Below are 16,398 nucleotides of genomic sequence, written 5' to 3' on the forward strand. Positions count from 1 at the left end.
CTTAGATGGGGTTAGGGTCCGATTTGCTACACTGTGGTTCTAGCGGGTACTTTCTAAAACTTATTCCTTAAGTGTATTAGGCTCAAAACTCCTTAGAATGCCCTGTAACCTGGCTAGAACTCTGTACTAATGATTTGGACACCCAGTTGGGTTGATTGACTAAGCTTTAAAAATAAAAAATTTCGGGTTCTCACATCATCCCCCTGTTAGAGGGAATTTCGTCCCGAAATTAGAATTTTAAGTAAGGAAGTAGGATGGAATGATTGAGTCAATATGTGTAGATACTTCCTAATCGATTGCTTCTCATGCTTATAAGTGAAATCGGTTCCTCGGTTGGTATCCCAACGAACCTTCACTAGTGGGCGACGGCGTTGCTTCGTCCGCTTGACCACTTGGTCGAGGGTCACTACGGTTCTTCCACGAAGGCGAGGATCTCGATCTCGTCAAGTGGGCTCACGAGAATCCTGACGGCAACGTACGTTTTCAAGTTCGAGACGTGAAGGGTAAAATGTATGTTACTGAGATCGTGGTGTAGGTTGGGTTTGCAAGTTACAGGACCGATTGTAGCAAGAATCTCGGAGGTCCTAACTATTTTGGATTTGGCATACCACGCTTTCCGAAGCGTATCAAGCCTTCCCAGAGTGAGATTTCGAAAAGGATTTGGCCTCTCACTTGAAATTCCAAGGTTTTCTTCCTCTTGCTTGTCTTCCTAGTCAAGGGCCACTCCCTTCTGAGTCAAAGTCATAAGAGGTTTCGTAATCCGCGAGGAGTTCTGAATGAACTCCCGAAAGTAGGTCAGCGAGACCTAGAATTTGGCAAATTCCTGTCGGCATCCTCGGTGTTGACAAATTCTCAGTGGTTTTGATTTTTGGCAAGGTCCTCAAGAATTCCCACATTACTGGTAATGTGTCTTATGAATTCGACTCTTCAAATATAAAAACTCGCATTTTAGAGAACTTCGCGTAAAGCTTCCCTGATCGTAATGTTTCCAGGGTTTGTTGTAGATTCTCTTTATGATTTCCTTCTTACTACGAGAGTAGATAAGTATGTCATTTAAAAAGACAATGAAGAACTGATCCAAGTAAGAATGGCGTACCCTATTCATTAAGTTCATCAATATTACTGGTGTATTGGTCCTATCCGAGAGGTATCACTACGGACTAGTAGTGTTCGCATCGAGTTTGGAATATTGTCCTCGGGACACTCCTCACTAACACTCGTAACTGGTGATATTCGGATCTTAGGTTCATTTCTGAAAGGTACGTCGTTCCTTGCAGTTGGTCAACTGATTCATCTATGTGAGGCAGAGAGTGATGATTTCTAATGGAAATCCTGTGGAGGTCTGCACCATGAGGACTTCCGAAATGTCACCCATACTAGTACTACTCTCACCAATGCCCGCTTTACTGCGGTGTTCTGATGGGATCCGGTGCATTAGTGCTGGTATGATCGCAATTCCTGGATTCTGTCATCTTGAAGAATAACACCAGAGCTCCTAAAGGTGAGAAGCTTGGTCTTTTCATTCTGTTGCTGAGTAGTCGTTAAACTGTCCGGACGGTTCTTGTATCATTTTGATTCTGGCCAAGAGAGGAGTTATTATACATGAAAAATTAGCTCATACACATTGTGATATAATCAAGACGGGGCGGATAATAAAATGTGTGATTCTACTCTAGTCCCACATCCCAACGAGGAAAAGAAACTATGTTAGAAATCTCACATTCTATTGTCTACCAGGTCTTCGTTATATATAACTCGGGAATGTATAAGCGTGGAAAATCTTGACAATAATCTTCTGACGAATCTTTTTCGATGAACTAAGATTTCCTAGTAAAGGCTACTATTGACCCTGGATGTACAACGATCGTTCAATAAAAGAGTAAGAGTATGTTCTCGAACGTTTGACGTACATCCCTATGATGCAGTCCTAGTACGGAATGGAAGTATGTTCACAAAGGTTTGACCTACATTCCTATGATGCAGTCCTAGTAAGGAGTAGAAGTAAGTTCATAGACTAGTCTCAAGACGTTTGTCGTTCGCGCCGAGGTACTATAGGTTGGTGGATAATATGATCCAACCACTAAAAGAGACTTGGAAATGTCTTGGGTGTTAAATTACTATAGTCCAATGACTTGACTAAAGTATGTTTCAGATAGACTCCAATGAAAGTATGATGAGAGTATTTGAACAAGAACGTGACACGGAAGTTAGCTGACTGTCAACATCATCGATGTTTAAGATGTAGTAAATTTAGGAAAAATTTTACCTTGAAGAAGGTCTTACATCATATCCGGAGTAGCAAAACTTTTGGCCGCATAAAGGCCTAACTAAAAGTACCTACAGTACAAGGCAGTTTCATAGAAAATGCCACATAGGACATAGACAGGAACATGGTTCTTTAAAACAAGAAGGAAAGTAAAGTGTCTCCTACTGGTGACGATCATCCCTCTGGTGAACTCTTAGGTCAGCCAGTTGACGTTCCATATATAGCAGGTGTCTTTCGTACACCCTCTGGCGTACTCGGAGTTCTATGACTTCGACTCGTGATTCAGCCAGTTCTTGAAGTAGGGTTTCATGGTCTCTTTCAGATCTCTCACGAGCATCTTCCAAACGAATGGTGCGAAGGGTATGCATTCTCGCATTGGCGACAACTTCTGTGATTTAATGTAGGGCTGTCCTGCCTTGAATCTCATTTCGGCCCACTCTGTAGACCAGGATTGGCAAGATTTTGTCTGCTGTGCCCCCATTTCTCAGGTCATAAAAGCTTCGGTCTCCATTAAATGGCATGGGTTGATTATGTCCTTGGCTCCATGCTACCAAGCATTCTACCCAAGGAGGCGTCGGGCCATGAAAAGCTATATGAGGGTTAGGATTTGGAAAGGGAACTGCCTGGGGTAGATTCTCAACTTCGAGTTCAGAGTTATCATCATCCACGAGGTCTTCAGCATGGTGATCATTCAAAGGAATCGGATGATCATTCTCTGGTTCTTCTCCAAACCATCCAGCAATGACTTCGTTCGGAAGGTACGGGTTGTCGTGGGGATGGAGTCCAGCCATGTTATCTATGAAAGAATTTGGGGTAAGGAAATAATTAGTAGACGAACAATCTAGATAATTATTTGAAAATCTTCATTAGTTACATCACTATTTGTGAAGTGCATACCAGTTATATGTAATCACAATAGGATAGGCCTTCGAATAAGTGATCTTAACTCCAAATTCACAAAGAATAGGGGTAAAGCAAAATTATCACAGATTCTAAGTCTATAACATCCTAGTTACATATAGCCTTAGTGTATCAACTTAGTAACTATCAACTTAGTAATGAAGATCCTTTTTAGTTCTCAAGTATAAAGTACTTATAGTAACACCAAATACCCCTATGTTATTTTAGGTTTATGTTATATTGTTCTCACTGTGGTATTGTTGGTAAGATTTTAGACTTGTTGCAACCACACAACCACACTTAGGCACATGCTAGTCAACCCTCGGATAATATAGTTGATCAGGCTATATTTTCCTAGTTTTGACTATATGTCTCTAAGTCCACTTGTGTTGCCCAACAATCGTAATTCTTTTGTACAGTCCTAGAGACACTGATTTTAGTATGAATGCAGGCACGTATACTTAACTAAATATTTTATTATTTAAAGTATAAACTCTTGGTCAGAGTATTTTTAATCCCTATGTATTTATAGTTAGTATATCTTTTAGGGGTTGATATACTCAATTTACTATACACAATGCTTAGATACCAATCTGTCACACCCCAAAACCGAGAACTGTGGAAACGTTCTGGGACGGAGGACGTCATGTAATGTATCACAACAATGTAAAGTAGTAAACAAGAAACAACATCATCCATTGCATTAATAGTATAATGTTAATTACAAGTGTGTTCTTTCATAATATACAACAATAAAATGAATAATCAGAATATAAGACGAGTCTGGACTGCTCCGTCTTCACAAACTTGGTCGTCGTACCTGTCTATTTGTGACCTGAGAAAACAAGTTATTTTGAAAGCGAGTATCAGCCAAAAAGCTGGTGAATTCATAAGTATTAGTGTGTCTTTGATTTGTAAAACTTATAATGACAGTTTTGACATTGTTTTGAAAGAAAGTCGTATAAGTATGGAAATGTTTGTAAGTAATGGAAAGCATTTGAACAACCCTAGAAATCCCTATGATCCCTATAAAAGTAGTCTTCTACCAAGACCCTATTGTTTTGAAAGTAGTCTTCTACCAAGACCCTACTGTTTTGAAAGTAGTCTTCTACCAAGACCCTACTGTTTTGAACATACGCATCTCTGCAAATGTGATGGTTTTTCCCTGTTTAACTATTAGTATAAAACTATAGTATACCTCATCGTTTATGTGTATGAGTCACAGTATAAAGGTAATAAGGAAAATAGTTATCTATATCAAATATAGCCTACCTCGTCGTTCATGTGAATGTGTCACAAAGTAAAGGAAGAAAATAACAAAATGACTTAAGTACTATCCTTTTGCACTAGGATAACTAACAGTGTTAACTTAAGACATCCGTAGATGTACATTTATCTCTGTTGCTAACAGCTGGGTATAGGAATAGTTAGTCCTTTTAAGTATACCTGCAATGCTATCAACCTACAACATCTGTAGATGTTCATTACCTCTGTCGCTAACAGTTGGGTGCCGGAACGGTTAGTCCCGTCTTAGTAAGTAAGTAGTCTTCTCACGAGACCCGCTATAAGTAAGTAATAATATGATTGGTTGTCCCTATTCTACATTTGGGACTAAAGGTGACTTCCGTAATGAATCGCTAGGTCGAAATCCATATTTATTACCAAAGCATATATATAAGCCCCAACTATACCTATAATAGTTCACTAGGGATATATGAACGTATACCTTTGCTACCCAAAGGTACTGAACCGACTTATCAGAACTATTATGTTCGTATATGTACACATGATATATATCTAATATTTAAACGACCTTCGGACGGATACCTGATACCCTACCAGACCACATCCCAACGGGGAAAAGGAAATAAAGCGGGTTAGCCTTCCTAAGTCCTTTAAACATTACTTATACAACTATACATATACATGCATGCTTTTAACAAGGTATCTATGTAAACGTATCCATGTAAGTGTATCCAAGTAAGTGTATCCATGTAAGTGTATCCAAGTAAGTGTATCCAAGTAAGTGTATCCATGTAAGTGTATCCAAGTAAGTGCATCTCTTCCTATAGCATTTAGTATAGACTCATGAATGAACTGACTCTAGTGTAATTCCTTGTAATAGGAATATCAAGTAGTATCTCCTAACTATACCTATAATAGTTACTAGAAATGTACAAGTATCAACGAAGGTATACCTTTGCTAGCCAAAGGTAATGAACTGACTGAAGGCACGTTTATGTCTACATATGTATACATGATATATAACGAATATTTAGACGACATTCGGATGGATACCAGATACCCTACCAGACCACATCCCAACGGGGAAAAGGAAATAAAGCGGGTTAGCCTTCCTAAGTCCTTTAAACATTTCTTATATAACTATACATATGTGGGCATGCATTTGATAATATAAAATCATAAAAGAAGTTTTGCAAAACCTTTGAAAAAGATTAATATCTAAGAAAAGATCGACTTGATGTCAATTTATGAAACGGTTTAAAAGTATTTTGTTTAGATAAACAGTTGAAGTATATAGAAAACCTTTGTTTGAAATACATTTGTAACAGAGTTTGAAAAGAACATACAGTGTATAAAGCAGTTTGATAAAGAGTTTTTAACATATAAGAATGTTTAAGAAAGTCCTTTGAAGAAATCTGTTTGGTAAAACAGCTAACGTATAGTAAATCCATTTGCATGTTAGTCATTAATCACATGTGATTCATATAATAACTGGCATGATTTAACTTGTATTCCCCCACATAAAGCATTTAAAAACATTTAGAAACGTTTAATAGGTTAATTCAAGGGGTATGAACTGACCTGCAGTGAGCGGATCGGAAGGAAGTGCCGGACAAGTGCTTGGTGTCAAGTGAAGACTTAGACACACACAATGATCCTAATTACATATGAAGACATATTTATATAAACAATTAGTGATTTTAACACTAATTAAACATGTATAAACATCCTATTGCGAGGAAAACACTTTGGTCAAGTGCTAGGAGGCTATCGGGTTGCAACAAAGGAGTGCAAAGCCTCATACGGGAGTTTATGATCCAATGACCATCTTTATTGGGGTTTACGGCCCAGGGGAGTTTACTCCTGGCTGTAAACTCTCCATTAGTCACCAAAAGGGGCTTAAAACTTTACGCGCTTAATTGGTTAAGTGCTCCAAAGCTTTAAACAAGTGTTTGGGTGGGTTTAAGGGCCTAAAATGACCTTCTTTGATGTTCACAGCCCTGGGACCACTCCCCCATGAGTTTACGGATGTAAACTCATGGTAAGGAGTACCTTTTCGTGAATCTTGGTCCTTAGGTCGATGGGGTAAGGTTTTATGTCACTTACCAAAGCTTACTAAGGTGTTAGGGTGTCATTTGCACCCTTAAAAGGGGTTTACGGCCCAAGAACATGCCTTGGCCTTAAACTCCTTGAATCCAATGATTTCTTATGTCTTCTAAGCTCTAAATATGATAAACTTAGTGTATAATGAGTTGGATCAAGAGTACTTACAATCTACGAGCTTAAATGGTGGATATTGGCCAAGAACACGAGTGTGTGTTCTTGGTGAAACTTGAAGATCTACAAAATGGAATGATTTCACGGATGAAATTACGTAAGATTACTAGTTCATGCAAGATATCATCTAGTTAAGACAACAAGCTTACGATTTTTGAAGATCAGGGACGAAGATCGGGATGATACTTGAGAGGATTTGGAGGAAAATCCGGCCAGGAAAGGAAGAAATGAGAGGAAATGACCCAAGGCTCTATATATACCCTTGAGTTTACGGCCACATGAGCTTACTGCCGTAAACTCATGGTCTTTTGGCCATGAACTCATTTTCATGGGGTTAGGGTCCGATTTGCTACACTATGGTTCTAGCGGGTACTTTCTAACACTTATTCCTTAAGTGTATTAGGCTCAAAACTCCTTAGAATGACCTGTAACCTGGCTTGAACTCTGTACTAATGATTTTGACATCCAGTTGGGTTGATTGACTAAGCTTTAAAAATAAAATTTTTTGGGTTCTCACATCATCCCCTTGTTAAACTGAATTTCGTCCCGAAATGAGAATTTCAAGTAAGGAAGTAGGAATGAATGATCGAGTCAAGAGGTGCGGATACTTCCTAATCGATTGCTTCTCATGCTCATAATTGAAATCGGGTCCTCGGTTGGTATCCCAAAGAACCTTCACTAGTGGGCGACGACGTTGCTTCGTCCGCTTGACCAAAGTATGTTACTGAGATCGTGGTGTAGGTTGGGTTTACGAATTACAGGACCGATTCTGGCAAGAATCTCGGAGGTCCTAACTATTTTGGATTTGGCTTACCACGCTTTCCAAAGCGTATCAAGCCTTCCCATAGTTAGATTTCCAAAAGTATTTGGTCTCTCACTTGAAATTCCAAGGTTTTCTTCCTCTTATTTGTCTTCCCAGTCAAGGGCCACTCCCTTCTGAGTCAAATTCATAAGAGGTTTCTTAATCCACGAGCAGTTATGAATGAACTCCCGAAAGTAGGTCAGCGAGACCTAGAATTTGGCGAATTCCTGTCGGCATCCTCGGTGTTGACAAATTCTCAGCGGTTTTGATTTTTGGCAAGGTCCCCAAGAATTCCCACATTACTAGTAATGTGTCTTAGGAATTCCACTCCTCAAATCTAAAAACTCGCATTTTAGAGAACTTTGCGTAAGGCTTCCCTAATCGTAATGTTTCCACGGTTTGTTGTAGATGCTCTTTATGATTTCATTCTTACTACGAGAGTAGATAAGTAAGTCATTTAAAAAGACAATGACGAACTGATCCAAGTAAGAATGGCGTACCCTATTCATTAAGTTCATGAATATTACTGGTGTATTGGTCCTATCCGAGAGGTACCACTACGGACTAGTAGTGTCCGCATCGAGTTTGGAAGATTGTCCTCGGGACACCCCTCACTAACACTCGTAATTGGTGATATTCGAATCTTAGGTTCATTTCTGAAAGGTACGTCATTCCTTGCGGTTGGTCAACTGATTCATCTATGCGAGGCAGAAAGTGGTTATTTCTAATGGAAATCATGTGGAGGTCTACACCATGAGGACTTCCCAAATGTCACCCATACTAGTACTACTCTCTCCTATGCCCGCTTAACTGCGGAGTTCTGATGGGATCCGGTGCATTAGTGCTGGTATGATCGCACTTCCTGGATTCTGTCTTCTTGAAGAATAAAACCAGAGCTCCTAAAGGTGAGAAGCTTGGTCTTTTCATTATGTTGCTGAGTAGTCGTTAAACTGTCCGGACGGTTCTTGTATCATTTTGATTCAGGCCAAGAGAGGAGTTATTATACATGAAAACTTAGCTCATACACGTTATGATATAATCAAGATGGGGCGGATAATAAAATGTGTGATTCTACTCTAGTTCCACATCCCAACGAGGAAAAGAAACTACGTTAGAAATCTCACATTCTATTGTCTACTAGGTCTTCGTTATATATAATTCGGGAATGTATAAGCGAGGAAAATCATGACAATAATCTTCTAACGAATCTTTTTCGATGAACTAAGTTTTCCTAGTAAAGGCTACTATTGACCCTGGATGTACATCAATCGTTCATTGAAAGAGTAAGAGTATGTTCTCGAAGGTTTGACCTACATTCCTATGATGCAGTCCTAGTACGGAATGGAAGTATTTTCACAAAGGTTTGACCTACATCCCTATGATGCAGTCCTAGTAAGGAGTAGAAGTAAGTTCGTAGACTAGTCTCAAGACGTTTGTCGTTTACGCCGAGGTACTATAGGTTGGTGGATAATATGATGCAACCACTGAAAGAGACTTGGAAATGTCTCCGAAGTTAAATTAGTATAGTCCAATGACTTGACTAAAGTATGTTTCAGATAGACTCCAATGAATGTATGATGAGAGTATTTGAACAAGTACGTGACAAGGAAGTTAGCTGACTGTCAACATCATCGATGTTTAAGATGTAATAAGTTTAGGAAAAATTTGACCTTGAAGAAGGTCTTACATCATATCCGGAGTAGCAAATGTTTTGGCCGCATAAAGGCCTAACTAAAAGTACCTGCAGTACAAGGCAGTTTCATAGAAAATGCCACATAGACATAGACATGAACACGGTTCTTTAAAACAAGAAGGAAAGTAAAGTGTCTCCTACTAGTGACGATCATCCCTCTGGTGAACTCTTAGCTCAGCCAGTTGACGTTCCATATCAAGCAGGTGTCTTTCGTACACCCAATGGAAAGCAATTCCACGGAAACGATATCTCAAATTCAAAGCGCATTGCTTTGAACATGCTTCTTGCATTAAGTTTCCTTAACCATACACAGATTGTTTCCACCTATGAAGACAAATCTATATTCCCATTTTGACTAATACTTCTGAACAAGAGTTGCCTCTTTTCAGACTATGTCAATATGGTCCTTCCAATATTAACAGTATACTTCCAACTGTCCTTGAGTAACCAATCTTTGGTAAACCTTAGATTGTCCTCAACAATTGCTTAATCACTTTAGTCATATCCAGTTCTAGACATTGCTCCCCTTAATGCCCGAAGGCATTTGGAAATTTCAGAAAGGATAAATATTATAGCACATGTAATCGATCTTGTACCCAAAGTAAACGGGACACGATTCATGATTTTTTGCATAAAGACATGGTTCTAGACTAGTCTTTTTCCTTAATAATTTTTTGTTTTGCATATTCTTAAAATTTGACTATGAAAAGGGATGTTGTAATCATAATCGAATTTTGAGAATGCAATATATAGAATTTTCTTAAGTTGAACCAATCCAACATGAAATTCATATATATTCTTCACTAAAGGTGATTAAAACCTCAATATAAGCTCCTATAAACTCACTCTAAGCTTTTTAGAATTGAAATGAAGTATAATTGCCTCTCCCTTAATTATAGCAAAACAACTTTTCCAACCCCTACAACCTTACGAATTGAAACTTTTGTTTTCTATAATTAAGATTGATCACTTGAAATACTTATCATAATTATCGTGATCCCACTAACATGATGATTATTAGCATAACACTTATGCTCCCACTAGCATTGACATGTATCTAGAAAATAGTTGGACCTCTAGAAGTCAATACTTTATTTACATTCTTACGAAAGTTCAGATTTTTGATACTAAATTGTTTTTATTAGACTTTATCAAAATCATACACCTTATCTTAGATAGCTCACAGGTGTGTCTAAACAATTTCAAAACTATGAAAAGGGATGCCATAATTGTAGTCTTAATTGTTTAGACTTTTTACCATTTCTCATAAGTCAATGTTAATGTGCCGGTTAACCATGCACACTCCATTAACGAATTTGAGAACTGCAAATATCACAATTGCTATCAACTTAAAATCTACTTAGTGAAAGAATTTCATCACCATCATTTTCATGAATCGGAGAGAAACCTAATGACACTTAGATTTTATGGTGTATGTGTTCTTATCCATGTGAATTTTTCAAACCATAATCACAAGACTAGGTTAGTGACAAATCCTAACTCATATGGATTGAACTTGTGCAATCTTCACTTCTTGCCACCTAGCAGCTTAAGGGCCTGCCATTTCATACAAGTAGCTATGCAAACAATTGAGAACATGTAGAACTCAAATGTATAGCCAACTTAACTGGAATGGGCACAGAAATGTCAACACGATAGGTTATAAACCTCTAGTTGTGTGCTAGTGATGAAATACAGGTTTTTAATTCTTTATTAGTTCTTGAAACTATATCAGGATCTTTTAGACTCCCACTGTCTTCTTAACCTATAATACTCTCTTGACAAATATTCAAGAAGTAGTTTGGATTCTTAATCAAGATAAACGCTTCACACAATTGGCCTTAGTTGGTCTTTGTTTTATCCAAAACATCACAACTTATCGATTTCAAATGTAAGAGTATTACATTTGACAAGTGTTTTAAACCTTCTTTAAGTCATCTCACTCAAGTTACAATCTTAGAGTGTAACTCTAAGGATTGTTTTTGGAACGAACTATGATTCATCTTCTTGATTTAACCATTTCAACAATTCATAACTCCTCTTCTTAACTATCAGAATGCACTTTGTCACACCCCAAAACCGGAACGCCGGAAACGTTCGGGGGTGGAGGACGTCATGTCAAGTATCACGAGATATATATATGGTAAGCAAGTAATGAACAAACATTTCATTTAGAAAGAAAGTGTTTACAATGTGTGTGTTGACAAAACATGGAAGTCATAAACAAATAAGAAAACAAGACTTGAAGATGTAATGCTCCATCTTCTGAATCCCCAGCACGAGCACCTGTCTAATAGTCTCCTGAGAATATAAGTTATTTGAAAGTGTTGATCAGCAATTAAGCTGGTGAGTTCATAAGATTTTAGTGATGTGAGTAAGCTGTAAAATATGATTGAAAATGTATAAGTAAAAGGGATGTAAACTGTAAGTTTTGTTTTGAAAAGTTCGCTTGTTACTCTAGAAAATCCTATATTTCCTACTTGAATGAAAGTTAAGTAAAATGACACTACAAGCCTTTCTATGGGTACTAAGTGGGTACACGTTATATATACTCAGAGTAAACAAACAATCGATTGTGCACATCTGTCCTAAACTCACAACCCAACGGGTAACAGCAAGTAAGGCGGATAGCACACATTCCATTGGTTGTTAGATCATTATCATATATAACCCTGGTATATTCACTTGTTACTCATGGAGTTATTTGTAATGGTTCCTTTATATTTAATGAAAAGTTCTTTAAGAAAACCCATTTTTCTTATAGTAAAATAATGACTATGGTGATTACTTTTATAATTGCTTTGTTTATACTGCTATATATAATCTGATATCGGGTATATAGTTAATTGGGGGAATCTGCCCTAAGCCCACAATCCAACGAGAACAAGACGTCGGGGGAAAACACACATTTAACTATATCTTGGATATTAGTTTTATATATAAACATGATGTATAAACGATGGTGTTATAGAGTTAACTCACCTAAAGTATTTAAAACTATACTGGCTTAATAAAATGGATTAATCCCTTTTTTGGGAAATCTTTAGTTTTGTATACCAAAAGTACTAACTTTGAAAAGTAAGCTTGTACTAGAAAAACTGTGCGTTGACTCTGTGTCCTATGACCTGATCCATACCTGGTACCCTTATGATGACTTAATGGATACTAAGCATAGATATATATATATATATATATATATATATATATATATATATATATATGTATATATATAGAGAGAGAGAGAGAGAGAGTCGGGTAGATAATAGGTTGGGTGACCTCATTCCAAGCCCGAAATCCAACGAGAACAGGAAATGAAGCGAAGGGCACACATCCCATTAGCTGTCAGAATCTATTAGTATATATGTATCCTATAGTGTATACATTAAGGAATCATAAGATTAGCATTATTGTCCTAACTTTTAAAAGTAGCCTTCTACCAAGACTCGACTGTTTTGAAAGTAGCCTTCTACCAAGACTCGATTGTTTTGAAAGTAGCCTTCTACCAAGACTCGACTATTTTGGAAGTAGCCTTCTACCAAGACCCGACTGTACGACTATTAATAATATTGAAACTGGAATTTTATATCCTTCTATAATTGTCATATTGATAGTGTAAGTACCATAGTATTTGTAATAAGTGACTACCTTTAGTACTATCTTGCCTTAATTGAGGGTTAAGGCATAATGTGATGGCTAGATCCTATGCTAAACGCTCCCTTGTCAAGAGATTCTAGGAACTACACGCGACCCCTACATGAGTGCAAGCCGCGAACATCCACATTACTATGATCATGTATACCCAGTATACCTATCACAATGCGTTGTGATTCATTGGTACAATTAGATCCTGAACTTGTCCCATGCTATAGCACCTTATCATGTTCTGTTCTATTATCGTGTATTGATATCGTATCTATGTAAACGTACTTTGCGTTAGTATAGACTCATGAACTGGACTGACTCTTTGTGTGCTTCATTGTATTAGAAGTAATGAATAGCATTCTCCTAAACTATCCCTATAATAGTTTACTAATGCTCTACTTGGACTGTTATGAAAAGACTCGTTTCTCTACTAAGTTATGCTTTTACGTTAAAAACGGAGTTTTGTATCACTATAAAGTAACACTACTTTAAACGAGTTTTGAAATATTTTGACAACTTATAAATAACATAAGTAACATTTTGAAAGATGTTTAACAATAAACATTTACACAATTATCATTGTGTTCAACATGTATTCCCCCCCTTAAAAACAGTTAAAATAGTTAAAAGATTCATTACGAGGTATGAACTCACCTGATGTGGGTGATTCAAACGGGTATGCGCGTATGGATGAGATGTTCCACGAATGAAGTCCCGAGATACAACAAGTCCTAAATGACATATAAGGACACATATTGACATGAATATAGTGTTTATAAACAACTATATGAAAGGAAACACCTTCCGAGACTAGGAAACACCTTGGTTAAGTGTTGGAATCAAATGTGATTCATCAAAGGGAAGTGAAATGGCATCTAAAGGTGTTTACGGTTTTGTAACCAACTCCACTTGAGTTTACAGTTGTAAACCCATAAGTTTACAGTCTCAAATTCATGGAACTTTGATCATTTGGTGCTTTGAAGTACTAGAAGTCCTTTTGAAGCATCCTAACTTCAAGTCTTAGCCTTAGGAAGTGATTAGGGCAACATATCACCCCTTTATAGGGTTTACGGTTTTTGGACCATTTGTCCTTGGGTTTATGGTAGTAAACCCAAATACTTTATGGTCAAATGATGTTTTCAAGTCCTAAAAACTTTTAGGCAAAGGTCTAGGCTAGTTTCTATGCTTAAGGAAAGAGTTATGGGGCATTATAACCCTCATTGGGGTGTTTATGGCTTTGGGAGCTCCCCAAACCGTAAACACACATACATGGGACATTTTTGTGGTTTTCATGTGCTAAACACATCAAAGGAAGGTTCTATGTTTGCTTCTAAGGTTTGGCAAGAGTTTAGAGGCACTTTGGCAACCTTTTTAGGGTTTACGGTCCAAGGAGATTCTTGGACCGTAAACACTAGTTCCTTGTGATATTTGGGTATTTTCTTGATGCTCTTAAGGTCTAGACATGTCAAGGGTTGCTTCTAAGCTTGTTTCAAAGGTCTAGAGGGACATTGGGCACATTTTTGCGACATTTTTAGTGTTCACGGTCCAAGAAGATCTTGGGCCATGAACACATTGTCCTTGGGATTTTTGAGTGATTTCCTAATGTTTAACACTTGATCTAAACATATTACGGCTAGAAACACTTAGAAGTTGAAGATCTTGAAGAAAAACGGGATGATACTTGAGAGAGAAATAACTTTAGTCTTTGGAAATGTGAAAAAAATGAATAAAATATCTATGTCTCACTTATATAGCCTTTAGGGTTTAAGGTCTCAATTCCATTTTGGATCGTAAACTCCAAACACTTGAAGTTTTGGGCACTTATTGCTACATAATAAACCCTAGGGTATCCACTCTCCTGATATCTTCTGAAGCACTAACTTTAAAACACTCAAACTTATTCCCAAAAAGTTTGAAAGTTAGCAGGCACAGTTTTGACTTTAGTTGAAGTTAGTGGTTATACAGAAAATAAATTTTTGGGTTGTCACATCATCCCCCCGTTAGAATGAATTTCGTCCCGAAATTAGCTCTCTCAGCATTACTACTGGGGTTGAGCTCTTCTGCTTTGTAGAATACTCACTCGTAGACCTGGCAACTTTGCCCTGGTGTTCTTGATAGGATTCATACTTGATCCATCTTTGATTACCTCGTGTATACAAGCCATATATAATTAGGATTAGTAGGATTGTCGGATGTGCGACTCTGCCCCAGGTCCACAACCCAACGAGGACATGAGATAGGGCAGAAACACACATACTAGATCTGTGTAATCATGCTCATATACCACCCTCGCGTATACACTAAATAATAATAGGCGGGATGTATTCGTCCATAGCCTCTGTGCTTGAACATGGTCTGCTGGACGAGTGGTATTTCGTGATGGTCTGCGGACGTTTGACGATAAGGCTTCGGAGAACAAAGTACTGTTCGCACGAGTACTTCGGCGGTTTAGAATGTGAAAGATAAAATTTTTGATTCAGGTCGGACTTTCGATACGAATGATGAAAGTTTCGAGAACTTGCCGATCGAGGTGATAGAAACATTTGAACTCAATATGGTGAGGACCACGCCAACTCATGACGAAAGAAAACAACGGACTCTATACTGAACAAAGTTTTGGTCAAATGAAAGAAACGTCTAATAAATGACGATGTATCCCTGGTATGCTCGGTACTATACTCCTAGTATGTTCAACAATGTACTCCTTGTAACTGTTCTCGTGTTTCCTGTTTTCTATTTGAAGTTAACATTCCTATGTATTGTACCGCTATGTGCGCAAACATACAAATAAAAGTGCTTTACTAATGGAAGGGATACTTTTATACCATGATCCCCCATGGTACCACTACCATCGCCCGTCATATACAAGTTGTGAATACTTAAGATGAGCTAGGCAGTCGACTGAACATCTTTGCCTCAAATCCTCAACCAATTAAGGAAAGGGGACCTAAGCGGAGTCACTCACTCTAAGTCTGCAACATCTTAGTTGTTGTGACAACTGTCAATTCAGGTCATTCTCGGACTCATGCATCTTTATAAAAACCATTCATGCACAACATGCCATGACCTAGTATTATAAATTAGGTCAAAAATCTTGCATAAACTAGGATCCAACTAAGGTCTAGGACTAATATACTTGATACTTACAATTCTAGTAAGTTGGTTAGCTACAATAGGAAATGCCAATACTATAATTAGAATAAAGCTTCAAGCTTTGTTATAATTGAAATAGAGTATAAAACTCTAAAAATAAATTAAAACATTCTAATTATACTTCAACATGTTGTTGAATATCAAACAATATTCCAAAAACTCTAAAGAGCCAAAAATCCAAATTTATAAATCTTAAAGCTTAAAAACTTTATAAAATTTGGCTATAAACTTCCAAATATCAAATTTTATTAATCAAATTATGGATTATACCAATGAAATAGAAATATAAATTATCATGCATTAATCATAATTTATTAGTTAAAAACAAGATTCTTAAAAATATCAAAAATTGCTTAAAGAATCACTTTTATAAAAATTAGATTTTTATAAAAATTAGATTTTTATAAAAATTAAGGAGGG

The 16,398-nt window shown here is 37.3% G+C and overlaps 2 pseudogenes; both read right to left on the bottom strand.

Moving 5' to 3' along the window:
* Positions 1-1,339: 1,339 nt before the first annotated feature.
* Positions 1,340-1,457, bottom strand: LOC145080538 (5S ribosomal RNA; annotated as a pseudogene).
* Positions 1,458-8,233: 6,776 nt separating this feature from the next.
* Positions 8,234-8,351, bottom strand: LOC145080511 (5S ribosomal RNA; annotated as a pseudogene).
* Between the last annotated feature and the right edge of the window lie 8,047 nt (positions 8,352-16,398).

The sequence above is a fragment of the Lactuca serriola genome, chromosome 1, assembly GCF_051521515.1.
Source record: "Lactuca serriola cultivar US96UC23 chromosome 1, Lser_US96UC23_V15, whole genome shotgun sequence".
Lineage (NCBI taxonomy): Eukaryota > Viridiplantae > Streptophyta > Magnoliopsida > Asterales > Asteraceae > Lactuca > Lactuca serriola.